Source organism: Asparagus officinalis, chromosome 8 (genome assembly GCF_001876935.1).
Source record: "Asparagus officinalis chromosome 8, Aspof.V1, whole genome shotgun sequence".
In the NCBI taxonomy this organism is placed as follows: domain Eukaryota; kingdom Viridiplantae; phylum Streptophyta; class Magnoliopsida; order Asparagales; family Asparagaceae; genus Asparagus; species Asparagus officinalis.
Genome location: NC_033801.1, coordinates 46,680,444 through 46,707,517, shown reverse-complemented (window position 1 = coordinate 46,707,517; position 27,074 = coordinate 46,680,444). Strand labels below are relative to the sequence as shown.

General features: G+C 35.4%; 2 long non-coding RNA genes across 7 annotated transcripts; both read right to left on the bottom strand.

Annotated features, from left to right (window-relative positions):
* Window positions 1-21,144, bottom strand: LOC109820015. 5 transcript variants are annotated; one of them, XR_002241687.1, is made up of 5 exons: window positions 20,740-21,143; window positions 2,453-2,709; window positions 1,365-1,573; window positions 265-382; window positions 1-108 (listed from the first exon to the last, which is right to left on the bottom strand). It is a non-coding gene; the product is annotated as an uncharacterized LOC109820015 (long non-coding RNA). The 5 variants fall into 5 exon arrangements; XR_002241689.1 differs by lacking the exon at window positions 1-108 and adding an exon at window positions 20,593-20,655 and having other exon boundaries at window positions 195-382; window positions 20,740-21,144; XR_002241690.1 differs by lacking the exon at window positions 1-108 and adding an exon at window positions 20,593-20,649 and having other exon boundaries at window positions 195-382; window positions 20,740-21,144.
* Window positions 4,069-17,217, bottom strand: LOC109820016. Of its 2 annotated transcripts, XR_002241692.1 has the most exons (3): window positions 11,880-17,217; window positions 11,634-11,744; window positions 4,069-11,539 (listed from the first exon to the last, which is right to left on the bottom strand). It is a non-coding gene; the product is annotated as an uncharacterized LOC109820016 (long non-coding RNA). The 2 variants fall into 2 exon arrangements; XR_002241691.1 differs by having other exon boundaries at window positions 11,634-17,217.

Sequence of the window (27,074 nt, the reverse complement as noted above, 5' to 3'; positions counted from 1 at the left end):
AGCGATGATTGCTCTTGATTTTATCTCCGACTCTCTAAGCTTTTCTCACGCTGCACGACACCATCACCGGTAACTGAAGAAGAACGTCCTACCCCACAGAAAAGCATCCTGACGAAACCAAACATAAAACAAAATTAAGGAGAAACGAAGGGTACCGGTTGCGTCTTCACTCGAGGTTCTCAAAGAGTAAGGGAAGAATGTTATTCTACTCGTTACATGAACCACACAGCTGGCACAACACGCATAAGATAAGTTCTGACATACACAATACGTTCCGCTTTACTCAGCATTTTCTGATCATGCCCTTGTCAATCCAGCTTCTAACATTTCTTTCTCCATTGAATCGACTACCGGCTTTAGATCTTTCACAAAAGCTTCTTCCCTGCAACATCAAAAAGAATAAGATTAATACAGAAAGCAAATGAATGAAAAGGGCACCCCTGAGAGTGAGACATTGTATTGTGCCTATGTTAGCGATTGGACAGAAACGTATAATCAAAGAACTAAAGTTACGACCCAGTGTAGCAACGGTTATAAGCAATAAGCGGCAATTCCAAAAATGCAAACTAAGAAAATTTAACAGCGAGTAGATGTACAGGCCGTCGTATGCCGAAGAACTCGTTTAGGGCAATTCAAGATATTTGAAGCAAGCCACGATTATATTGAAAACTGAGTTCACATGTTTATGCGGATTCTGGCGCATAAATATTACCCAAAGGATGAAAAAAGTCTAGTGGGGCGCTGACTGAAGCATTCAGTAGTTGAATAGCAGAAAAAGAGCCATCAACGTTTAGGCCTCCCAAAAAGAGGGACACTTCCCGAATACTTTGACTGATAAGTAAGAAAACTATGGTAATATCACTATTTCCTTTACAATCTTGGTGCCCTACTTCAAGTGCCAATTCTGCGTTGTATCAGATAAATGCATGAGGCCATTTATTTGAAGGTCTTATCCCATGTTTAATTGATTATTCTGTTAAGTGCATAGCTATGAGCATACTTTCACACACATTCACAAAGTCTAATTTTTGAAAGGATCTTATATTGGATGCTCAGAAACACTCAGGAGACCACCTGTCTCCAAACAATACAACTTCTACTCATTAAAAAATGAGTTTAGTTTCCCCTGTTTTCTCAGCACGCTTAACATTAAAACCTCTAATTTTGTAAGTTAGAATGTCTGGTGTTTAAAACGAGTGAAAATGTTACAATATATATTTTATTGCTCTTTGGACAATATATATTTTATTGCTCTTTGTTTCAGAATGCCAAACAAACACATAAATGATGTACCCCATAATAATAATAATAATAAAGAGGAATTTGGTAAAACTAATTAAAGAGACCAAGGTATAACTGCACACCTGTCAACAGCGCTTATGTGGAGATAGAACCATTGATGAATAGTACTGGGGGAAAGCACATCGAATTCATATAGGACATCAACAACTTCCTTGAACAGCCCTTGCAGTCGTTGCTCCTTGATGGATCGTCTATGGACTTGCTTAAGCAGCTCAAGTTCACACTCTTCAGTTATGCAAAATGCACGCAAAAGTTCGGACCACAAAAACACCTGTGGGTGAGAAAATAAAGATTCACAAAGTAATGCTGAAGGAACAGACAAATGCAAAACCTGATAGTGGTTATTAAATAATGCTCTTATTCAATTAATTCCATCCAGCCATGAACAAGCATTGCAACTTAATAGGCAAAAGAAAAACAATGTCTACAACCTAAGAAAACAAAATTTTATTCTATTTATTTATTTTTTGGAGGGTGCGGAGGGGGTTGTTTAGGTAGACAACACATAAGAAAACTCAAATATGACTTCAGGCCCAAAAAGTATTGATATAGTCTTAGGCATCCCTATAAGCAGAAAACCAAAACGTAAAAAGTGGAGGGAAAAATGATTTGCCCAAATTTTGTAAATAGAAAATTCTAAATAGATTGAGATATGAGTGAAATATCTGGAAATGAAAAACTCCGAAACATCGGTGTTCAGTATTATATAAACAAAAAAACCAAACAATTTGCCAAACAATGCACAGTTCACAACCAGAGTCCCATCTGCCAAAAGAAGCCTACCAGCACAGGCTGAAAATTTTGGAGCTTTGGAGCATTGACGCCCTCTCTAGACCACAATAAGATAGAGGGACGTCAAACAAAATGCAAGCGGACTTGTGATATTTACTGTCTTCTTCCAGTCTAGGTATATTTTGAGGGACCTCAGTTTCTTGAGTTTACAGCGCATGCAGAAGGTAGAACTAACGAAGAAAAATGGAAAAGCTGTAGGTGAAAATGCTAGCGTTCCAAAGGATATTTTTCACTTTATTTATGCACAGCTATCAAGAGCATCGGTACACTATATTACAAACATAAATTTTATTTTACAAGAATCAACAATCTATTTAGGTTTACAAAGAAACAGAGAGTACATATGAAGAGAAAATACCTTGTTAGATACATAACACTCAAGTAATTCCGGACGCACACTGACGTCTCTTTAGATAATTGTATCCATTAGTGCATCCCATAGGATGGGCACTACTTCAGTATGAGGAATTTTATTTTTTTTCAATACCTTCAGCGACGGTTTTTATGACATCACGTACATCAAATTCCATAAAAACTTGATGGATTAATGCTGACTTAATCTCCTTCAAGGCCTTGAACATGTCCTTTTCAGTCTGAGCTATCAGACTCTCTTTGCTGAAAATTCACCATAGAAAGAAGTTCAGAGAAAAATGTCAGCAGAAACTAGATAGAAATCACACACAGATAGTAACGCAAATCGCTCTTCCAAAATCATCTATAATAGTACCCTGCCTTCAGTACTCTTCCAATCTCATCCAATTGAGACCCTAAAATTTGTTTTTCATAATCCAACACACTCCACGACAAATACTCTTCCAATCTCATCCAATTGAGACCCTAAAATTTGTTTTTCATAATCCAACACACTCCACGACAAGTCAATATTTGGCACCCAATTCTGGAGACCCTAAAATTTGTTTTTCATAATCCAACACACTCCACGACAAGTCAATATTTGGCACCCAATTCTGGCACCAATCCAGCATGCAAATTACAACGGCTAACATTATGCAAACGGTCGGTTTCATTAGTTCTGACAAAATTTTGCCAAACCAAACAAAGGCGATATAGCTTCAAAGCCGAACAAAATTAGTTCACTTCTGCTCAATTCCATCTATGCGCTTTGGACTTGGACCATTAAGTTAAAAACATAAGCTATGTTGACACAAAAGAAAGAAGCAAACCAAGAGAACGAAAAAGAAAACACGTGGAATAAGGGATCAATGCAAGAAAATTGCATATAAATTAAAATTGTAGAAAAAAAATACACTGAGGAAAAGGTAGAAGGCAAGTTAGAAAGAAATGAAGAGTGGGTCTCAAAAGAACCAAGAAATAGCGGTCAGTTTGGTAAGTTCATATCAAAATTTGTCAAATCGAAGCAAACCCAGTAAGTTCTAAAATTGGGCTGAAACATCGAGAAGTATAACACATGCTCAGCTAAGAAAAATGAAGATGAAAAGTCGACTGTCCAATTCTCATCATTTTGTAATCCTTGCATCCTACATGTCCATTCAAGGAATTGAACAGTAAATCAACAAGTGATAAATAATAATTAACTCTAGCGGTTTGCAGCTATACATGTGTCCTAAGTCTTATGACTAGACAAAGTACAAGGAATTGGTGCCAAACCATTGTACTTTTTGAGCACCAATTACCAATGCAACTGTCGATGAAGATGATGGATAATCTGATATGGCTGAAATAGGAATATAAAACACAGGAAGTTTTACAAACTAGATACAGCAACTAGGAGTCATATATAAACTCGTTATGTTTACAAGATTTTCGGCATCAATTCTATAGGGAACAAATCTGATATAAAACCAAAGTAGTAGTAGTAGTAGTAGTAGTAGTAATGAAATGAGGCTAGAAAAAAGAAAAACCAATTGAAGTCAAATCATGGCATCTTTGAGTCAAGAGGTTATGTGTCTGGGTAATTTCAAACTTTAGTTGGACTAGCTAAATATTGGAGTTAATGTGCATCTAGTACCTCACTGCGCATCTATTGTGGCAGAAGTTCCAACAGATATTTTCATTTATCGAGATACTACTCGAAAAGTATCGGTTCTTAATTGTCGCAAAGCAAAAAAAAAAAAGAGTAAAAGTTGAACAACACAAAGTAAACACTTTTATACATCTGATGACCCGATTCAGATAGATGGTTTAAAGGTAGACAGAATGCATAAAAAAAAAGAAAAATCGCCAAATTTTTTATATAGGATCGAAAAGGAAAAGGAAATCTGATTAATTATGCTGAATTTATACCTCACAGAAAAGTTTCACCATTGTGAAACCCATAAAAAATTTCATCATTTTATGAATTTGGACATAGGATTCATGTGTTCTTTTTATTGGTTCTGATCCTTGAATTTTAACTGTCATACCTCGTGATCCAGAAGTGTGTCGCCAAGCATGCGACATGTCTACTAGTGCTTTATCGACACTACAAAATACTAATAGGTACACTTCCACCTCTATCAATTTGAAACTGGACTATGATTAACGAAAGGGTTAACGAACCATTTACAGGAAGTCCTTGAAACTAAAGAACAAGCCTCGGCTCAAATTAATCAAGTTTCTGCCCTCGAGAGGTCATAACCACCTATCCCGAATCTATGTTTTAGAGGAATGTCCTCTCTTAGAAAACAGTCAAGCATTAGGTCAAGTGAACACTACATTCCAGCACCCTATTCCAGCACCCTACGAATGATCCATATTCTCCAACCTACAATCTGGGTTGGTAAAATCATCCAAATTTTAAAAATCATTTCTTAAAAATTTATTTAGAGTTATCATAAAATAGTAACTTGAATATAAAACTAACTACGAATTAGAAAGTTTAAAAATTCATCAAGTAAATCATTATTAATTAACTTTATCAAGTTTGCAAGTGGCATATTTTTTTATTTTTTTAGAAAAGAAATGATAAATGCAAACTTTATCAAGTTTGCAAGTGGCATATTTTTTTATTTTTTAGGGAAAGAAAAGAAATGATAAATGAAAGGATAAAATAAAGAGAAAATATAACAAATCTTCACCCAATACCTAAATTTTACATTATCCTTAATGCAAACTATATGATACAAAAAGTAAAGTAGATAGAAAATGAAACACTTACATTTGTTCAATCTTGAATGATGATAAAATGACAAATTTTGGAATTACCTTGATTTCTAATGGGTATGAGAGAAGGATGTAGCCATAAAAATTTGGTCTCTCTTTTTTATTTTATTTTTTATTTTTTAATGAAACAAACTCTCCAAACAAGAGAATATCAAATTCTTTTTTATTTTTATTATTATGAGACACAGAGTAAAAATGTAGAATAAAGGATTGAAAATGAAAAGCTCACATTCTATATCAGTTCTTGCCTTATTGCTAAAAATTCGATCTTGAATTTTAAAGAAGTCTTACAAGAAAAACTCAATGATGTGCTTAGATTCTGATTTTTAATAATTTTTGTAGCATTTCATGGAACGTTAATAGAGGGTCATGCATCTTGATTTTTCAATGCCTATCAATTAGAAATCTAGTCTCAGATTTGAACTTAGGTTCCACATGAATGAAAGTTTGTCCTAATAAAATCAGCTCTTCTTTAAGAATTTTCTCAGACCCAAAGTTCATGGTTGAAGCATCATAGGCCAATTGTTTCATATCTACTTGGATCCTAAATTTCATAAGCAAATAGTTCTTCGAAGTTGTGATCAATAAAACTTGTGTCTAACCCAGTACTTTTCTTCTTAAAGACTTATTTTGATTCTAACTCTCTTAACTTGATTTCTTCATCAAAGATCTTCTCTCAAAACTCAATCAAGCTCATGCTCTTCTGCTACCTATTTGGTAGGTATTTCCCGAATTAAGTTCACTTCTAAGGGTTGATCCGATGGATCACTCGGCTATTTTTCTAGATTAAAGATGTTGAGATATATGAAAGGAAAATCTGCGAAAACAAACCCCGGATATTAGAACAATCATGTAATTGCAAACAAATTACCAGTTTTTATATAAACAAAACTAGAAAACTTACATTTATCATGTCCAGTGCACCCACGTCCTTAAGGAACTTAGCAAGATTAGCGTAGTCGTTGCTAAATGAAAACCCAAACTTGGTGAGTTCCTTTAGAACGTGGGTTTACTGGACATGATAAATGTAAGTTTTCCAGTTTTGTTTACATAAAAACTGATAATTTGTTTGTAATTACATGATCGTTCAAATATCCGAGGCTTGTTTTCGCAGATTTTCCTTTTTATTGACCTGCAGACCATGCTCATACAGTTTGTTCAGTCCAACAATCAAATACAATTCAAATTTGCAATGGAACTCCTCAGATGCTACCCCTCAAAGGTAATACAAACTGCCAACTATTAGAAACTTAAAAAACGTAATATTACAACAAGAGCCTATGTGATTGGATATGAGAAAATATTTTAGCAATAACCTATTTCATTAAGATTTGCTTACGTATTTCCTATCCAGGTTGAACAGACGTGGTACTGAAGTGAAAGACCTTTGAGTAGTTCCCAAAAAATATATGCTGCAAATGTCGAAACTATACTCGATTTACTTCCTAAATTTGAGACCAACATTTGACAATGTTTGTTAAGGGCCTCTTATTTTTTCATTTAGAAATAATATTTTTTGGTTAAGGTTTAATCTAGTGTCTCTCATGGTTATCGTTACAGATGGATGGAGGGCCCATGTGTACACATATCCGCCGTCGAAGGCTAAAAAAAATTACTTAAAAAACATGCTAAAAAGAACTATTTCGAAGTTGTAAACAACTAGGAAACAGAACTGCCTGTCCACCCACTGCAGCGCATCAATCAGCCAATATTGGTGTCCTGAAATTTATTGTTGAAGGCATCCATCTCCTCTTTTATATTCCTCTCTGATAATCTGAGATAATTTTATGAACTATACAATTTGACTTCCCTCGTGATCATACAAAGCCACAACAACGTCTTGGATGAACTCTCACGTGTGGGAAATGAATTATATTACATTTACTTCCGAGAGAGTTCAACTCACCGAATCTCCACTAGCCTCGACGAAAGGATGTGAAACACGAGAAAGAAGATGGACAAGAAAACCCCAACAACATTCCCTTATTACGTGAGTACCAGTATGATCTTGTTGAAAAATTTTCGTCAGACCTCTAAGATAAGATCATAGCGTGCATCACAAAGGTATTATTTATTGTTATAGATACAGAGTGGTTTATGACAATAGAAAACAGTAGATATCTTATAGTGTCATTGATATAACTCAAAATTAAAAGTGGGAGGAAGAATAATGAAGATTACAAAATCTTTTTGTTGGATTGTTTGAAATTACCGCAACAACCAATATTTGACATTCTAAGGTTCATATACACAAACAACGAGACACTCAAGCTTGAGTTTTCATTTAGTAACGACTACGCTAATCTTACTAAGTTCATTAAGGACGTGTGTGTGCACTGGACATGATAGTAAGTTTTTCAGTCTTGTTTACATAAAAACTAGTAATTTGTTTGCAATTACACGATTGTTCTAATATCCGGGGATTGTTTTTGTAGATTTTCCCTTTTATCTACCTACAGATCATGTTCATGCAGTTTGTTCAGTCCAAAAATCAAATACAATTTAAGTTTGTAGTGCAACAACTCCTCAGATGTTACCTCTCGAAGGTAATGCAAACTGCCAACTATTAGAAACTAAAAAAACACAATATTACAACAAAAGCCTATGTGACTGGATATGAGTAAAATATTTCAGCAATAGCCTATTTCATTAAGCTTTGTTGCCGTATTTCCTATCTAGGTTGAACAGACGGGGTCCTGGGGTGAAAGACCTTTGAGTAGTTCCCAAAAATATATACTACAAATGTCGCAGCTATGCTTGATCTACTTCCTTAATTTGAGACCAACATTTGGCAATGTTTGCTAAGGGCCTCTTACTTTTTCATTTAGAAAAAATATTTTTTGTTAAGGTTTAATCTAGTGCCGCTCTTGATTATCTCTACAGATTGATGGAGGGCCCATGTGTAAACATATCCGTCGTCGAAGGTTAAAAAAGACGAGGAATTCATGTAACTGATCAAGACACTAGAGTGTTGAGGGATTGTTTTGCTAATTATGGACTTTTGCAAACAAAATGGTTGGAACAAATTCGGTACACAATTGATGGAGTATTTGTGAACCAAGACGTTATTGTAGCTCTGTATGATCACGAGAGAAGACAAATTGTATAGTTCATAAAATTATCTCAGATTATCTGAGAGGAATATAAAAGAGAAAAGAGGATGGATGCCTTACATCAACAATAAATTTCAGGACACCCATATTGGCTGATGGACGCACCACAGTGGGTGGACAAACAGTACTGTTTCCTAGTTGTTTACAACTTTGAAATAGTTCTTTTTTATAGCATGATTTTTAAGTAATTTTTTTAGCCTTCGACGGCAGATATGTGTACACATGGGCCCTCAATCCATCTGTAAAAATAATCATGAACGACACCAGATTAAACATTAACCAAAAAAATATTTTTTTTATAAATGGAAAAGTAAGAGGCCTTTAACAAACATTGCCAAATGTTGGTCTCTAATTTAGGAAGTAGATCAAGTATAGCTTCGACATTTGCAGCATATATTTTTTGGGAACTACTCAAAAGTCTTTCACCTCAGGACCCCGTCTGTTCAACCTGGTTAGGAAATACGGAATCAAAGCTTAATGAAATAAGCTATTGTTAAAATATTTTCCTTATATCCAGTCACATAGGCCCTTGCTGTAATATTACGTTTTTATTAGTTTCTAATAGTTGAAAGTTTGCATTACCATCTAGAGATAGCATCTGAGGAGTTGTTCCACTACAAACTTGAATTGTATTTGATTTTTGCACTGAACAAACTGCATGAACATGGTCTGCAGGTAGATAAAAGGAAAAATCTACGAAAACAAGCCCCGTACATCAGAACAATCATATAATTGCAAACAAATTACAAGTCTTTATGTAAACAAGTCTGGAAAACTTACATTTATCATGTCCATTGCACACACATCCTTAACTTAGCAAGATTAGCGTAGTCGTTACTAAATGAAAACTTAAGATTGAGGGTCCCGTTGTTTGTGTATATAAACCTTAGAATATCAAATATTGGTTGTTGCAACAATTTCAAACAATCCAACAAAATGAATTTGTATTCTTTATTGTTCTTGCTCCCACTTATAATTTCGAGTTGTATCAATCTATATAGCACGGACACGGATCCGACACGCCGACACGAGGCAAATCCTAAAAAATACATAGGATACGTGTTCGACACGTGCATCCGACATGGACACGACACGGCTTCATGTTATGTGTGTCCGTGCTTCATAGGTATCAATGACACTACAGGATATCTACTGCTTTCTATTGTCATAAACCACTCAGTATCTATTGCAATAAACGCTGCCTCTGCGATGCATGATTTGATCTTATCAAAGAGGTCCGGTGAAAATTCCTCAACAAGATCATACTGGTACTCACATAACAAGAGAAGGTTGTTAGGGTTTTCTTGTCCATCTTCTTTTTCTCCTGTTTCACCTCCTTCTGTCGAAGCTAGTAGAGGTTCGGTTGGTTGAACTCTCTCGGAAGCAGAGACAATATAATCCATTACCCGCACGTGAGAATTCATCTAATATGTCACAGAAAATGAAAAAGGTAATATTTTTACCTATCTGCTATATATCTACTAGCACATCATGAAATAATATATCCACTAGTACATGCCTATCTGCTATATATCCACTAGCACATCATGAAATAATATATCCACTTGCCTATCTACCTATATGCTATATATCCACTAGCACATCATGAAATATTACATTTTTCATTTTCCGTAACATCTTAAATAAACTCTCACATGCGGGAAATGAATTATATTACCTATCTATCTGCTATATATCCACTATTACATCATGAAATAATATATCCACTACCACATGCCTCTGCTTCCGAGAGAGTTTAACTTACCTAACCTCCACTAGCCTCGACGGAAGGAGGTGAAACAGGAGAAAAAGAAGATGGACAAGAAAACCCCAAAAACCTTCCCTTGTTACGTGAGTACCAGTATGATCTTATTAAGGAATTTCCTTCGGACCTCTTTGATAAGATCAAAGCGTTTATCACAGAGGCAACGTTTATTGCAATAGATACTGAGTGATTTATAACAATAGAAAACAATAGATATCATGTAGTGTCATTGATACAACTCGAAATTAAAAATGGGAGCAAGAACAATGAAGAATACAAAATTTTTTTGTTGGATTGTTTAAAATTGCCACAACAACTAATATTTAACATTCTAAGGTTCATATACACAAACAACGAGATACTCAAGCTTAGGTTTTCATTTAGTAACGACTACGCTAATCTTGCTAAGTTTCTTAAGGACGTGTGCTCTAGACATGATAAATGTAAGTTTTCCAGTCTTGTTTACATAAAAACTGATAATTTGTTTTCAATTACTTGATTATTCTAATATCCGAGGCTTGTTTTCGCAGATTTTACATTTTATTTAACTACAGACCATGTTCATTCAGTTTGTTTAGTCTAAAAATCAAATACAATTCAAGTTTGTAGTGGAACAACTTCTCAGATGCTACCTCTCGAAGGTAATGCAAACTGACAACTATTAGAAACTAAAAAAACAATATATTACAGCAAGAGCCTATGTGACTGGATATGAGGAAATATTTCAGCAATAGCCTATTTCATTAAGCTTTGCTACCGTATTTTCTATCCAGGTTGAACAGACGGGGTCCTGGGGTGAAAGACCTTTGAATAATTCCCTAAAAATATATGTTGCAAATGTCGAAGCTATGTTTGATCTACTTCCTAAATTTGAGACCAACATTTGGCAATGTTTGTTAAGGGACTTACTTTTTCATTAAGAAAAAATATTTTTTTTAAGGTTTAATCTAGTGTCACTCATGATTATCTTTAAAGATGGATGGATGGCCCATCAGCCCATGTGTAAACATATCCCTCGTCAAAGGCTAAAAAACGAGGAAGTCATGTAAATGATCAAGACACTAGAGCGTTAAGGGATTGTTTTGATAATTATGGACTTGTGCAAATATTATGGTGGAGAACAAATTCGGTCTACAATTCATGGAGTATTTGTGAAGATAGACGTTATTGTGGCTCTGTATGATCATGAGGGAAGTCAAATTGTATAGGTCATAAAATTATCTCAGATTATCAGAGATGAATATAAAAGAGAAGAAAGGATGGATGCCTTACATCAACAATAAATTTTGGGACACCTATATTGGCTGGTAGACGCGCTGCAGTGGTAGGCAGTTCTGTTTCCTAGTTGTTTACAACTTCGAAATAGTTCTTTTTTAGCATGTTTTTTTAAGTAATTTTTTAGCCTTCGATGGCGGATTTGTGTACACATGGGCCCTCCATCCATCTGTAAAGATAACCATGAGCGACACTAGATTAAAACTTAACCAAAAAATAATTTTTCTAAATGAAAAAGTAAAGAGGCCCTTAACAAACATTACCAAATGTTGGTCTCAAATTTAGGAAGTAAATCAAGCATAACTTCGACATTTGCAGCATATATTTTTGGGGAACTACTCAAAAGTCTTTCACCCAGGACCCGTCTGCTCAACCTGGATAGGAAATACGAAAGCAAAGCTTAATGAAATAGGCTATTGCTGAAATATTTTCCTCAAATCCAGTCACATAGGCTCTTATTGTAATATTACGTTTTTTTTTAGTTTCTAATAGTTAGCAGTTTGCATTACCTTCAAGAGGTAGCATTTGAGGAGTTGTTTCACTACAAACTTGAATTGTATTTGATTTTTGGGCTGAACAAACTGCATAAACATGGTCTGCAATTAGATAAAAGGCAAAATCTGCGAAAACAAGACCAGGATTTTAGAACAATCATGTAATTGCAAACAAATTATCAGATTTTATGTAAACAAGACTGGAAAACTTACATTTATTATGTCCAGAGTACACACGTCCTTAAGGAACTCAGCAAGATTAGCGTAATTGTTACTAAATAAAAACTCAAGCTTAAGTGTCTCGTTGTTTGTGTATATGAACCTTAGAATGTCAAATATTGGTTGTTGCGGCAATTTCAAATAATCCAACAAAAAAATTCTGTATTCTTCATTGTTCTTGCTCCAACTTTTATTTTTGAGTTGTATCAATGACACTACAGGATATCTACTGTTTTTTATTGTCATAAATCACTCAGTATTTATTGTAATAAACGCTACCTCTGCGATGCACGTTTTAATCTTATCAAAGAGGTCCGACATAAATTCCTCAACAAGATTATACTGGTACTCACATAACAAGGGATGGTTGTTGGGGTTTTTTTGTCCATCTTCTTTTTTCCTGTTTCACATCCTTCCATCGAGGTTAGTGGAGGAACGGTGAGTTAAAACTCTCTTGAAAGCAGAGGCACTATAATTCATTTTCCGCACGTGAGAGTTCATCTAAGACGTTACAGAAAATGAAAAAGGCAATATTTTTGCCTATTTGCTATATATCCACTAACACATCATGAAATAATATATCCACTAGCACATATTTATCTACCTATCTGCTATTTATCCACTAGAACATCATGAAATAATATATCCACTTACCTATCTGCTATATCCACTAGCACATCATGAAATATTACATTTTTTTTCTATGACATCTTAGATGAACTCTCACGTGCGGAAAATAAATTATATTACCTATCTGCTATATATCCACTAGCACATCATGAAATAATATATCCACTAGCACATGCCTATCTACTATATATCCACTAGCACATCATAAAATATTACGTTTTTTATTTTCTGTGACATCTTAAGATGAACTCTCACGTGCGGAAAGTGAATTATATTGCTTCTGCTTCCGAGAGAGTTCAACTCACCGAACCTCCACTAGCCTCAACGGAAGGAGGTTAAACAAGAGAAAAAGAAGATGGACAAGAAAACTCCAACTACCTTCCCTTGTTACGTGAGTACTAGTATGATCTTATTGAGAAATTTTCGTTGGACCTCTTTGATAAGATCAAAGTGTGTATCGCAGAGACAGAGTTTATTGCAATAGATATTGAGTCGTTTATGACAATAGAAAGCAGTAGATATCTGTCATTGATACAACATAAAATTAAAAATAGGAGCAAGAACAATGAAGAATACAAAATCTTTTTGTTGGATTGTTTTAAATTGCCGTAACAACCAATATTTTTCTAAGGCTCATATACACAAACAACAAGACACTCAAGCTTGAGTTTTTATTTAGTAACGACTACACTAATCTTGCTGAGTTCCTTAAGGACGTGTGTTCTGGACATGATAAATGTAAGTTTTCCAGTCTTGTTTACATAAAAACTAATAATTTGTTTGCAATTACATGATTGTTCTAATATTCGGGGCTTTTTTCGCAGATTTTCCCTTTTATCTAAAGGCAGACCATGTTCATTCAGTTTGTTCAGTCCAAAAATCAAATACAATTCAAGTTTATAGTGGAACAACTCCTCAGATGCTACCTTTCGAAGGTAATGCAAACTGCCAACTATTAGAAACTAAAAAACGCAATATTACAACAAGAGCCTATGTGACTGGATATGAGGAAAATATTTCAGCAATAGCCTATTTCATTAAGCTTTGCTGCCTTATTTCCTATCCAGGTTGAACAGACGGTGTCCTGGGGTGAAAGACCTTTGAGTAATTCCCAAAAAATATATGCTGCAAATGTCAAAGCTATACTTAATCTACTTCCTAAATTTGAGACCAACATTTGGCAATGTTTGTTAAGTGACTCTTACTTTTTCCTTTAGAAAAGAAATTTTTTTTGTTAAGGTTTAATCTAGTGTCACTCATGATTACCTTTACAGATGGATAGAGGGCCCATGTGTAAACATATCCGCCGTTGAAGGCTAAAAAAGACGATGAAAGTCATGTAACTGATCAAGACACTAGAGCGTTAAGGAATTAATTTGCGAATTATGGACTTGTGCAAACAAAATGGTGGAGAACAAATTCGGTCTACAATTCATGTATTTGTGAACATAGACGTTATTGTGGCTCTGTATGATCACGAGGGAAGTCAGATTGTATAGTTCATAAAATTATCTCAGATTATTAGAGAGGAATATAAAAGAGGAGAGGATGGATGCCTTACATCAACAATAAATTTTGGGACACCTATATTAGATGATGGACGCACTGCAGTGGGTGGACAAGCAGTTCTGTTTCCTAGTTGTTTACAACTTCGAAATAGTTCTTTTTTAGCATATTTTTTTAAGTAATTTTTTTAGCCTTCGACGGTGAATATGTGTACACATGGGCCCTTTATCCATCTGTAAAGATAACCATGAGCGACACTAGATTAAACCTTAACCAAAAAATATATTTTTTCTAAATGAAAAAGTAAGAAGACCTTAACAAACATTACAAAATGTTGGTCTCAAATTTAGGAAGTAGGTCAAGTATAACTTCGACATTTGCAGCATATATTTTTTGGGAATTACTCAAAAGTCTTTCATCCCAGGACCCCGTCTATTCAACCTGGATAGGAAAAACAAAAACAAAGCTTAATGAAATAGGCTATTGCTGAAATATTTTCCGCATATCAAGTAACATAGGCTCTTGCTGTAATATTGCAATTTTTTTAGTTTCTAATAGTTGGCAGTTTGCATTACCTTCAAGAGGTAGCATCAGAGGAGTTGTTCCACTACAAACTTGAATTGTATTTGATTTTTGGACTGAACAAACTGCATGAACATGGTCTGCACTTAGATAAAAAGGAAAATCTGCGAAAACAAGCCTTGAATATTAGAACAAACATGTAATTCCAAACAAATTACCAGTTTTTAAGTAAACAAGACTGGAAAACTTACATTTATCATGTCCAATGCACACACGTCCTTAAGGAACTCAACAAGATTAGCGTAGTCGTTATTAAATAAAAACCCAAGTTTGAGTGTCTCGTTGTTTGTGTATATGAACCTTAGAATGTCAAATATTGGTTATTGCGACAATTTCAAACAATCCAATAAAAAGATCTTGTATTCTTCATTGTTCTTACTCCCACTTTTAATTTTGAGTTGTATCAATGACACTATAAGATATCTACTGCTTTCTATTATCATAAACCACTCAGTATCTATAACAATAAATGATACCTCTGCGATGCACGCTTTGATCTTATCAAAAACGTCCTACGAAAATTTTTCTCAACAAGATCATACTGGTACTCACGTAAAAAAGAATGGTTGTTGGGATTTCTTTGTCCATCTTCTTTTTCTCCTGTTTCACCTCCTTCCGTCGAGGGTAGTGGAGGTTAGGTGTGTTGAACTCTCTCAAAAACAGAGAATATAATTCATTTCCCGCACGTGAGAGTTCATCTAATATGTCACAGAAAATGAAAAATATAATATTTTTGCTTATATGCTATATATCCACTAGCACATCATGAAATAATATATCCACTAGCATGTGTCTATCTGCCTATCTGCTATATATCCACTAGCACATCATGAAATAATATATCGACTTGCCTATCTGCTATATATCCACTAGCTCATCATGAAATATTACATTTTTTATTTTTTATGACATCTTAGATGAACTCTCACGTGCGGGAAATATATAATCTCTGCTTCCGAGAGAGTTCAACCCACCGAACCTCCACTAGCCTCGACGGAAGGTGAAACAGGAGGAAAAGAAGATGGACAAGAAAACCCCAATAACCTTCCCTTGTTACGTGAGTACCAGTATGATCTTGTTGAGGAATTTTCGTCGGACCTCTTTGATAAGATCAAAGCGTGCATCGCAGAGACAACGTTTATTGGAATAGATACGGAGTGGTTTATGACAATAAAAAGCAGTTGATATCCTGTAATGTCATTGATACAACTCGAAATTAAACGTGGGAGCAAGAACAATGAAGAATACAAAATTTTTTTGTTGGATGGTTTGAAATTGCCGCAACAACCAATATTTGACATTCTAAGGTTCATATACACAAACAACGAGACACTCAAGCTTGGGTTTTCATTTAGTAACGACTATGCTAATCTTGCTGAGTTCCTTAAGGACGTGTATGCACTGGACATGATAAATGTAAGTTTTCCAGTCTTGTTTATATAAAAACTGCTAATTTGTTTGCAATTACAAGATTGTTCTAATATATGGGGCTTGTTTTCGTAAATTTTCCCTTTTATCTTCCTGCAGATCATGTTCATGTAGTTTGTTCGGTCTAAAAATCAAATACAATTCAAGTTTGTAGTGGAATAACTCCTCAGATGCTACCTCTCGAAGGTAATACAAACTACCAACTATTAAAAAACTAAAAAACACAATATTACAGCAAGAGCCTATGTGACTGGATATGAGGAAAATATTTCAGCAATATCCTATTTTATTAAGCTTTGCTTCTGTATTTCCTATTCAGGTTGAATAGACGGGGTCCTAGGGTGAAAGACCTTTATGTAGTTCCCGAAAAATATATTTTGCAAATGTCGAAGCTATGCTTAATCTACTTCCTAAATTTGAGACCAACATTTGGCAATGTTTGTTAAGGATCTTTTACTTTTCATTTAGAAAAAATATTTTTTTTGTTAAGATTTAATCTAGTGTCGCTCGTGATTATCTTTACAGGTAGATGGAAGCCCCATGTATACACATTCGTCATCGAAGACTAAAAAAGACGAGGAAGTTATGTAACTGATCAAGACACTAGAGCGTTGAGGGATTGTTTTGCTAATTATGACTTGTGCAAACAAAATGGTGGAGAACAAATTCGGTCTACAATTGATGGGAGTATTTGTGAACCAAGACGTTATTGCGGCTCTGTATGATCACGAGGGAAGTTAAATGGTATAGTTCATAAAATTATCTCAGATTATCAGAGAGGAGTATAAAAGAGAAGAAAGGATAGATGCCTTACATCAACAATAAATTTTGGGACACCTATATTAGCCGATGGACGCACTGCAGTGGGTGGACAGACAGTTCTGTTTCCTAGTTGTTTACAACTTCGAAATAGTTCTTTTTTAGCATGTTTTTTTAAGTATTTTTTTTTAGCCTTCGACGGCGGATATGTGTACACATGGGCCCTCCATCCATCTGTAAAAAGATAATCATGAGCGACACTAGATTAAACCTTAACCAAAAAAATATTTTTTTTCTAAATGAAAAAGTAAGATGCCCTTAACAAACATTGCCAAATGTTAGTCTCAAATTTAGGAAGTAGATCAAGCATAGCTTCGACATTTGCAGCATATATTTTTTGGTAACTACTCAAAGGTCTTGCATCCCAGGACCCGTCTGTTCAACCCTTATAGGAAAAACGGAAGCAATGCTTAATGAAATAGGCTATTGCTGAAATATTTTCCTCATATCCAGTCACATAGGCTCTTGTTGTAATATTGTGATTTTTTTAGTTTCTAATAGTTGGCAGTTTGCATTACCATCAAGAGGTAGCATCTGAGGAGTTATTCCACTACAAACTTGAATTGTATTTGATTTTTGGACTGAACAAACTGCATGAACATGGTCTGCAGTTAGATAACAGGGAAAATTTGCGAAAACAAGCCCCGAATATTAGAACAATCATGTAATTGAAAACAAATTATCAGTTTTTATGTAAACAAGACTGGAAAACTTACATTTATCATGTGCAGTGCATACACGTCCCTAAGGAACTCAGCAAGATTAGCGTAGTCGTTACTAAATGAAAACCCAAGCTTGAGTGTCTCGTTGTTTGCATACACGTCCCTAAGGAACTCAGCAAGATTAGCGTAGTCGTTACTAAATGAAAACCCAAGCTTGAGTGTCTCGTTGTTTGTGTATATAAACCTTAGAATGTCAAATATCGTTACTAAATGAAAACCCAAGCTTGAGTGTCTCGTTGTTTGTGTATATAAACCTTAGAATGTCAAATATTGGTTATTACGGCAATTTCAAACAATCCAACAAAAAGATTTTGTATTCTTCATTGTTCTTGCTCCCACTCTTAATTTCGAGTTGTATCAATGACTCTACATGATATCTATTGATTTCTATTGTCATAAACCACTCAGTATCTATTACAATAAACGCTGTCTCTGCGATGCATGTTTTGATCTTATCAAAAAGATCCAGCGAAAATTCCTCAACAAGATCATACTGGTACTCACGTAACAAGGGAAGGTTGTTCAGTTATCTTTTCCATCTTTTTTTTCTCCTGTTTCACCTCCTTATGCCGAGGCTAGTGGAGATTCGTTGGGTTGAACTCTCTCGGAAGCAGACACAATATAATTCATTTCCCACACGTGAGTTCATCTAATATGTCACAAAAAATGAAAAAGGTATTATTTTTGCCTATCTGCTATATATCCACTAGCACATAATGAAAAAATATATCCACTAGCATGTTTATCTGCCTATTTGCTATATATCTACTAGCACATCATGAAATAATATATCCAATTGCCTATCTGCCTATCTGTAATGATCGTAAATTTCTAATACGGGTTTAAATAATTTTCTGGTATTTAAACATTAAATATTATTTTTCTAAAAGAGTATTTGTATTTTCCCTAATTTCTCTAGAATTTTCTACGATTTAAAAATACGGTATTATATTTAAATGGTTTTGCTAATTATAAATTTAATTGTTTTGGTAAAACTTTTTAAATTAATAGTTAATTATTTATTATTGTTATTGTTATTATTATTTTGACCATAAATTTTCAATATTTATTTGAATAAATTTTTTTGGTATTTTAATTATTTTTTTAAAGGGGGTAATTCCCTGCGTTTTCTCACCTGTAAATCACTCTTCATCTCTCCCCTACCCCACACCCCTAAAACCCTCCCTAATTCACGCAAATCCCCACCTCGTGTCTCCCCCAACTCCTTAAACCCCCCACGTGACTCTCACTCTCTTATTCTCTTTCTCTCTCCAATCAAACTCTCCCTCCTCTTCATCAGCTCATCCCCATCTCTCTCCTCTTCTTCATGCACCAAACGCCAAGCTCAGCCCTCAGCCCTATGAGATCAAACTAACATGGACGTCCCCGACGCGCCACTCTTGTCCATAAGGCGGGTGGTTCCCAGGAGCCGTGCACGACAAACCAACGCGCTCCCAGCTCTGCCTCCTCACTAACGCTCTCAATCCTGAGCTACCGATAAAGCCTCAGCGTCCAAGCTCCGCCAGTCTCAGATGCTGTTGCCTTCGCACCATTTCCGACCGAAAAAACATTCGCCAGGCCGTTCACTCTGTCGCTGCACCGCAAGCCTCCTCCGTCCTTCCCCCCAATGGACAGCGGACCCCTGCGGCATCTGGGTCGTCGCTACGTCGTGCCTAGCTCCACTACCCTCAGTCTCGCTCTATTTCCCCCTAAGCACGGCCCCCGTCCGTATCACCGCGCGGCAGCCGGCCCGTCGTCACCGTGCTTGACCGCACCGACAAACGCCTCTCATGCACGTCGTTCACTCCTCCCTGAGCTCCGCCCGTCGCAGCCCACCTCTCTCCTCATCTGTCTTTGCCATCAACCATCGCTGACCCCCGCTGCAGCTCCCTCTGCCCTCTGACGTCGACATCTCATCCCCGCCGTATCCAAAATATGAAGCAACAAAATATGAAGATGAAGGAAATTTCTTTATCGTTAATTACTACAAAGCAAAAAGTTTGAAGCCTCGTTAACACAGAGAACCGCCATGACAACCAATTATGTCACATAAAATCAAGAATCTGAAAGAAAACTATTATCATCCAAAGAAATGGAGAAATAAAATGACCAGGAAGTCCTGTTTAACAAAACTATTCGTGTAGTGTCTAATGAGTTCTTAAATTGTAGTACTAAGCAGGAATTAATTTCAAAAATAGCTAGGATCATAATCCATCATGAATATTACTAGAATCATAAATACGATAAAGACTCATAATTGCTATCTCTATCAAAATGTTATAATCTAAATGTTATAATCTACTCAACAGGAAATTTTGTCCTAACAAATATCTATCCGAAATACGAAACAACAGTTAATTTCTCCATGGCAAGATTTTGAAGTTTGAACGCTCGTTAATAGAGGGATTTTCCATGGCTACCAGTATCGCACATAAATCAAGAACTTGACAGAAATTAAGCTATTATCATCCGAAGAAAATTGGGGGAACAAATCGACCAAGGAGCACAGTTTAGAAAATACTATATAGGTAGCATTCAAATTCTTAAATTGCACTAATCAAGACTTAAATTTAAATGATACAGGCTCGTAATTGCAAGTAAATCAAAATTACAACGTCAATATAGCAGTCTTGATCATGTGGGGAGGGAAAAGAGAAAACGTCCAACAACACAAAGTAAACACCTTTATACATCTGATGACCCCATTCATTCAGATAGATGGTTTCAAGGTAGACTGAATGCATAACAAAGAAAAATCGCCTAATTTTTTATAAAGGATCGAAAAGGAAAAGAAAATCTGATTAATTATGACGAATTTATACCTCACAGAGGAGCCCGGCGTGGATCAGAATCAGAAATAAAACCTAAAACCCATAGATCTATTTCTATCCAATGAAAGAAACCATGAGATCGGCAGATCATTCAAAAGGGGATCAAAAAGGTCAAAAGAAAATTGATTGAATTTATACCTCGCGGGTTGAAGCGGCGATGCCCTTCTTTCGTTTCCAAATGTAGAGAGGACAAAGAAGAAATTACTCCCCTTCCTCTTGTCCTCCCTCCCCATTCGATTTTGTAGAGAGCCCGAATCCTCTCCTCGCAAGGAAAAAAAAGATAGGAGTGCATAATTACCGAATCGCCATACCCCGATCGTGAGGATGAGAAGGGCTGAGCAAATAACTGACCGATTAATAAAAATAAGTTATGCTCTTCACCTTTACCACTCACTGCTCACTAGTCCGAATATGACACCGGCGACGGGTCGGGAGTCTTTGGTCGGGACTCCGGAGTCTCGGGACCGTCGGGATCTGACGAATTTGAGTGGAGGGAGGCTGGAAATTGAGTGGAGGGCTGGAGGCGGCGGAATGGGATGTGATATCACAAGGCGCTAGGGTTTTTAGTTGTTGGGTTTTGGGTTAGCGGTTACGGGTTTGTAATTGTAACTTTGTGATCCGAATTATTATTACATTGCGGATATCCGTATCCGCAATTCTTATATTCGTATCCGAATCTGTATCCGAAAAAAAAACTAAAATCAGATCTGTATCCGAAATCGTATCCGCCCGGTTTTAAAATTAACTTACTATATCCGCATCTGTTCGGATGCGGATCGGTTCGGATATATCCAAATCGTTTGGCACCCCTAATAACAACACAATCTATAGCACAAAGTATATTATGGGCATTTGTTATTTATAGTGCAAGGCACACATGAAGATTAAATTAAAAACTAGCCTTCATTGGAAATTTATAATAACGTGGAAGAGCAAAAGAGAAGGGAATTGTTTTCTCGTCAAGGTTGAGTTGACTTTTTAAGATAATGCATCCTAACCTCAGTTGAGGTTTGCATCCTGGGTTTTTGTGAAGTTTGAACCAGGTTACTGTTTGTTAAAATGAGGTGACGGGAGGTGAGGTGACTTTGCAATAAATTTATTGGGCTGACAATCTCTGGTTAATTGGATTGATAAAAGGAGTTTATTTTTAAAACAGACCATTTTTTGCTAAATAATTAGCAAAAACGGTCGTTTTTGCGCTGACAACCTCTAGTTAATTGGATTTACACATATCTAGCTTCTCAGATTCGATTTATTGCTCATGGTTATCATAAGAAGAAGATGGTTGCAAAAATTATCAGGAGGGGGTATTTGTTCAGGTTCGGCAGTTTGGATAGAAGAAGGAGAAGCTTGCTCAGTAGATATTCTAACTTGGTTATCAATCTGTTTTCTGATCTTAATATGTGAATTGCATTTACTTGGGCTGGATGGGATGAACTCAATCCAATGTCTTTAGGATTTGCAATTGGTTGACTCGAAAATCTCTCTCCATTTTTTTCTCTCTCTCTCTCTCTCTCTCTCTCTCTCTCTCTCTCTCTCTCTCTCTCTCTCTCTCTCTCTCTCTCTCTCTCTCTCTCTGCGCTAGCTAGTTGTCCTAGATGAGTTTCTAATCTAGCTATGACTTTATAGTTAGACTTTAGCAATTGGCCTGTTGTTTGCATGAAAATTTTCAGAATGTTGGATGATTGAGTTAATTTGTTGGTGGTCTATGTAGATGCTTTTTTGTCACGACTTCTAGACCTTTCTCTAATACATGAGTCGTTTTTCATGGTCAGAACTTGGTGGAATAGAATTTACATATTGATTATGAGGAGGCTAATTTTGGTATGAAAGATTAGGTTATGGATTATGAAGATTATTATGAGTGTTGAATGGTCTTATATTTCCACTAGAAAATTGTGAAGCTGAAGTGTAAAACCCCGTATTTTTTGGTTATGAATATATGTGAATTATTGTGATAAATAGCTTGAGGTCATAGATGTACATGATAACAAGTTATTTGAGATGATATGAGTGTATGCATATAGAGTTTTGTGCGTTGGTTTTGCAAATGAGCAAAACATGCACGAAACAGGAAAACTGCCGGATCAGTCGACCGATCAGTCGACTGACGAGATCAGTCGACCGACGAGCTGTTTTCCTGTTTTTCCAAGTTCCGGGTCTGTGTTGATTGGTTCGAGTTTTGGGTCGGGTTTGGCTGTTCATATATGATCTCCCCTACCCGAAAACACCCCCTCTCACCATCAGATCTGAGAAACCCTAGCCCCCTCTCTCCTCTCTCAAACCCTACATTCGTTCTTGGTGATTTTGGGGCGTTTTAAAGGATTTTCAGCGGGTTTCGAACGTTGCAGCAAAGGGGAATCATCCTCTCGCAGATCCAAGAGTGTTGCAACACCCCAGAGGCGAGTAACATCTCGCCCAACTTTGTCCCTTTTGTTTTACACGAATTTATTGAGTTTTAATGAGTTTTTATTGAGCCTAAAACGTATTTTTAGTACAAAGAATAAATCTTTATAGTATATGATGTGAAATATTGAGCTTTTTCAGTTTATAAAAAGATCATCAACGTTTTATTAAAGAGATCTGTGAGACCCTAGAGGGGGGTTGATTAGGGTCTTATGCTAATCTAATCCGATTAAATGCCAATTAAAAATTAATTAACAAGTTATCCTAGAACAATATGAACTAAATAGTGGATCATATAAATAATGAGCTATGGACAATGGCGATAAAAGATATGAACAAAAATATAAATGAACGCCAAAGCACACTCAGACACACTATATGATCACGGAGTTCGGACCTTCCGTCCTACGTCTCCGCTCCCCACTCCCGGGGAGAAATCCACTATCACAACCGGGTTTTCTACGTTCACCCGAATAACGTTTACACATCACACTCGGTTTTCTAGCTAACCAAAAACTTTTCTAGTTCACCGAAAACTTCACAACACACTCGGTTTCTAGCTCACCGAAAACCTAACAATCTCACAATGTAACAAATATAAATTGTTCTCTAATATGGATGAGAACACAATAAAAGCCCACACTCAATGTTACAACTCTCACAACCCTAATATATTATGAATGCAAATACAATAAGCTCAAGTGGGTGTGTGTAAACAATGAGTGAAATCAAAATCAAAACTAAACTCAATTAAAATCTAGCATATAGAAATTATAAACAAAATAATAAATAGCTAGAAATGAGTTTAGAGATTCTTCTCTGAATAACAAGATGGAGAGATGGAGATTGAAGCCCAAACAAGAAGATGATCTCCTCCACTTGTGAAAAATTCTTCACAAAACAAAAACAAACCCTTAAACACACTTTAAACCCTTGTTTAAAACTTGTTTAAAAACTTCTTTTCATTAGTCAAGAAAAAGAGATCAGCAATGGGGTATTTATACCCACTCAAGATCTCAACAAAAACCCCAAACGAAATGACAAAACAGCCCCCAGAAGACAGCTCAGAAAAATAGCCGTTAGTGTCTAACGGATCTATTGTCGGTCGACCGGAAATTTCGTCGGTCGACCGATGAGAGCATTCGGTCGACCGACGGAAAAGTCCGGTCGACCGCTGGAGCTTTTGGTCGACCGGACCGGTCGACCGACAGACTCTCTGTCGCCCAGTAAGCATATGAACTCAGGTTCGGTCGACCGGTTCGGTCGACCGGTTCGGTCGACCGAAAACTGACATACTCAAAACCTGATTTTAAAAGGAATTTTTGACTTTTGGAAAATTGTTAAAAATAACAAATGAAGTCCAAAAATTATGAAACTTTGGGAAGTGTATATAAACATGAAAACAAACATGTTACAAAAAGAATTTTCCAAATTGCATTTCCCATTTGTAAAAAATCATCATTTTGCAAAATAGTTCAAAAACATGAAAACCTGAAAATTGATATTTTGATATTTTGACTTAAACAACATTTTGAAACCTTATGAAATGATTGTATAGACTTGATAAACGATATAACATGTTGTTATGAAGTCTATAACCTAGAAATACAATATTTTTATAAAATTGCATATTCTATGCAATATATTCAAAACACTAAATATGATTTCATTAAATATAAGCTTATTAAAGATGAAATCATATATAGGCATATAAACATGAAACAAAATAGTATTTTCCAATTCTATTCATTTGTTTCATATATAAACTCGAAAATTATTAAACCAAAAACATATATGTATATAGTAAAATTTTGAGGGAAGTTTATAAACATGTATATAAACATGTCAGAGAAAGAATTTTTCAAATATCACTTCCCATTTGTGAAAACTCATCTGTTTTGTAAAACATGCACGAACATGCACGAACGAAAAATATGATTTTGTAAATTCCATTAAACATAACAAATCAATTCTAAACTTGATGAAACTTTGCGAAATGTTTGTAAACATGAAAACAAACATGTTAGAAAAAGAATTTCTCAAATTGAATTTCCATTTGTGAAAACTCATGTATTTTGCAAGTGTGTCAAAGCATGAAAACTCAAAACCATGCATGTATATATATAACTATATATATACATAGAAACCAAATACGTGTGTGTATATGATATTGAGCTTAAGGTACTTAACACACATAATATAAAATCTAAACTAAAGTTACCCAAACAATGATCTTGATCTTCATTGTGGCTCAACTTGGTACACGTTGCGGATGAAGCTTGAACTTCATCTTTGAACTTGATCTTTAACTTGAATTGTATATTGCTTCACCGACATTCCGCCAACCTCCTTTGGATATCATCGTTGAAGCGCAATCCATCCAACCTCCAACAATGTTGTTTGTCTATATTTGAACTTGATCTTTAACTTGAATTGTATATTGCTTCACCGACATTCCACCAACCTCCTTTGGATATGATCGTTGAAGCTCTATTCCATCCATCCTCCAACTACGTTGTTTGTCTATAATAAATAAGAAAATACAAATACTAGACAAACAACATTAGTGGTAAATTGTTTGTTAAACATCATCAAAATAAGAAGGCCAACAATCTCCCCCTTTTTGATGATAAACACATATGAAATATAAGCAATAAAAGATCATGGCAAACATGTGAGCAAGCATAAATAATATGCCAAAAATCACTCACATTCAAGAGATAATGAGAACATATATAAATATATCAAGACGAATATTATTGTCTCATATCATAAAAGCCAATGTATAAAATTAGATTTATGAAATCAAAAGAAGACATGGAATATATGAAATGAATATCACATGGCAAACATGTGAGCAAGCATAAATAATATGCCAAAAATCACTCACATTCAAGAGATAATGAGAACATATATAAATATATCAAGACGAATATTATTGTCTCATATCATAAAAGCCAATGTATAAAATTAGATTTATGAAATCAAAAGAAGATCAAACCACTCATAGAATACATTATAAAGCACGAATAGATGATCCATTAGCACAAACACATAAATATCATCATATAAGTGAAATATAATGAATTCAAAGCAATAAATCAAAACAAACTCTTTGACAAAAGAATTTCAAGAGAGGCAACAATATATCAAGCTCTTAAGCTTGTATTAACCCATATGAACATTTTAGCATCCGGTAAACATGATTTGGGAATAAACACCCAATAAATCCGGAGGGTTATATAAACGTAGTCCTCTCATGAAAGCAAATCAAATAATCATGAAAACAAAAGATTTTCATAATTTTCAAAACCAAGACAAAAAAAATAAAAACACTAAAGTTCTTGGTTTAAAATCAAATTTGTTTTGGTACCCAAGTATTCTTGGTACCAAAAGATTTAGGGACATGACCCCTATCATTAAAGCTCAAAGTCCTAGGGTTATGAACCCTCTTGGACATATATGGTGCACGGGATCGGTCATAGCAATAATTACTCAAATGACCCTTCCGATTGCAATATGTACAATGGAAAGGAAGCATTTGCTTATGTTGACCATTAAAAGGTGCACGAGGAACATTTGCAAATAAAGATTATCTTTTAGAATTATTTTGCAAATGAGAAACATCATTAAACAAAGGTGGTCTACTTGAGAAATTTGACAAGTTTGAATAATTTTTTAAATCATAACAAAACTTTGCCAAATGGCCAAATCTACCACAAATATCACACTTAAACACATGTGGTCTATGAAAAACATTTGGCAAACTAGAATTCTTTTTCATGTCAAAGCAAAACTTTGCCAAATGACCAAACCGACCACATAGATTACATTTATACACATTAGCATGCTTATGATGAGAAATAGATGCATGTGCATGTGTGTGTACATGTGATGATGAAGAAGCCTTATGAGATGCACATGGAGTATTAGCAATTTTAGGTTTGTGTGCATCATAGCAAAATTTAGCAATGTGGCCTTTACGACCGCAAATAGAGTATTTGTAAACTTTGCTATACATATGTGCATAGTGAGTGCTTGGTTTTGAAGAGTTAGCACGAGACTTT